The sequence below is a fragment of the Otolemur garnettii genome, unplaced genomic scaffold, assembly GCF_000181295.1.
Source record: "Otolemur garnettii isolate 467f Iridium unplaced genomic scaffold, OtoGar3 scaffold00033, whole genome shotgun sequence".
NCBI lineage: Eukaryota > Metazoa > Chordata > Mammalia > Primates > Galagidae > Otolemur > Otolemur garnettii.
In genome coordinates, this window is record NW_003852428.1 from 11,357,804 (window position 1) to 11,360,011 (window position 2,208).

Here is a 2,208-nt window from a genome sequence, read left to right on the forward strand (position 1 = left end):
AAAAAAAAAAAAAAAAAATAGCTCCTTGATAGTGATACTCAGGCCCTTCACACGGGACATAGAAAATGATCCGATTACAGAACAGATGGTTAACATACACGAGGATGTCTGTCCACACTGAGGACCCATCACAAAAATGAGCATCAAGGCTATGACCATAAGTGTTGCAAAGACCACAAAACCTGAATCACCTAGCTTCTGAGACATTTCATGTGAGATCTCAATCTCCTCATCTTTTGGAACATGAATGACCATAACTGTGGATCCTAGAATACTTAGCAAACACCCAATTTTCCTGTGTAGATTAAGTCTTTCACTTATAAAGTATGAAGAGAGAATGGCACTTACTAGGATGCTGAGAGCTCCTAGTTGAGTCACTAGCATGGCTGGTGCAAATTCAGCAAAGTTGTATGCAGCAAAATTGTATGCACCTCGCCAGCTCCCATTGACAGAGCCCAGCCCACTGCCACCATCCTTTAAGATACGTATGACCTCCTTGACCTGCTCTCTTAGAGCCTTTTGTAGCAAATTGCAGAAGGCCCTTTTTTTCTAAGTAAAAATTCCTCCAACGAAAATGCTGAAGTTTGGGCAGCACCTGTGGCTCAGTGAGTAGGGCGCTGGCTCCATATACCGAGGGTGGCAGGTTCAAACCTGGCCCTGGCCAAACTGCAACAAGAAATAGCCAGGCGTTGTGGTGGGCGCCTGTAGTCCCAGCTCCTTGGGAGGCTGAGGCAGGAGAATAGCCTAAGCCCAGGAGTTGGAGATTGCTGGGAGCTGTGACACCACGGCACTCTACCAAGGGCAATAAAGTGAGACTCTGTCTCTAAAAAAATAAAAAGTAAAAAGTTACATTTTCCACATCCTGGGCTCATTTCCTTTATGACTTAGGAAGCGCCTGTGAACCACATTGATCACAGATTAGAGAAACTGCTGGTATCAGAGGCAGGATGACACAGTCTTCAAATAGTTTGGCAACAGGACAGCAGGGTGAATGTCCCAAAAGGAATGTGTTGCTTTGCTACTCTCAGATCTGGTGACGCTCCGCTCCCACCCTCTATAACTGAAGGTCAGTCACAGCTGGGAAAGCTTATAAGTTTAATATGGCCTCTCTTATGGAAAAAAAAAAAAAGGCTGAAAGCCATTAAAGGTGATTTATTCACTCTCATTTCCTTATAAATAACAGCCTTGACTCCTTTTGGAGTTTTAAACCCTGGCAGAGTAGCTCCAGCCTGAAAGAAACTAGTGGCAACCTTACTCCAGTAGGCAGGCTGGCCACATGACTTCTCCTTGGCAATCTGGCCTTGGGCACCTTGGCTCACACCCCTGCACAGGCAGCCCCCTCCACCACTCACAGAGCCACTGCCTTCCTCGAGGCCTTATGAGGACTGCCAGCGTCCAAGGCTTCAGACTCCTCCAGGGGGACGCAGAGCAGAATCTGCTCAGGACAACCTCCAGCCCCACTATCTCTGCCAGGGTGGCCGCAGCAGAATCTTGTGCACGGCTGAATCAATAATGTCATTTCTATAGTGTTATTCAATACAATTTCCCATTCCACTAGGTGTTGCTGATGGTTAGCTTGTATGAAATATTTTCTCTTCTCTGTAGTTACTTAAAAAAACAAAGCAAAACAAAATATAGAACTCTGCCCTTGGCTTAGTTTAGTTGCATTAACCTTTGAAATGTAAATAAATTTAATGTTTCCAACACAGGTTGATCCAGAAATAGATTTAGTTGTGCGATTGTCCATTTATGATACCAAACTATCTTTTCTGATACACGTGAGGAGGCCTTCCAAAGACGACTTCTTTTATTTACTTCAATGTCTTAGAAAACCACAAATGCAATTCTGACCAATGAGAACAGCTGCCTGGTTCCCCTTTCTAAGAGTCTGGGTCCTCTGTACTGTCTCCTGGCCCCAGGATGTACCTTAACAAATATAATATCCTGTAGAAATCGTAATAAGTACTCAGGAAAAATCTCTCATTAAAGTAAACATAAAACTAGCATGTGATACAGCTGTTGGTAATTCTGTGCATGAAACTTCAATTTGACCTTTGTGCTTATGCTTAAGAGTGGAGAAGCTAATTGCTCATTGCCAGTAAGAACTTAACTCCCCATAGCACAAAGAGAACAACAAATTAAGGAAGTCGTCATGGAACCTGGAGGAACCTGACAATGACAGATCCAACTTTGCAACATGAAGTTTAA

General features: G+C 43.8%; 1 pseudogene; it reads right to left on the reverse strand.

Annotated features, from left to right (window-relative positions):
- Positions 1-21: 21 nt before the first annotated feature.
- LOC100947559 lies at positions 22-1,519 on the reverse strand (annotated as a pseudogene).
- Between the last annotated feature and the right edge of the window lie 689 nt (positions 1,520-2,208).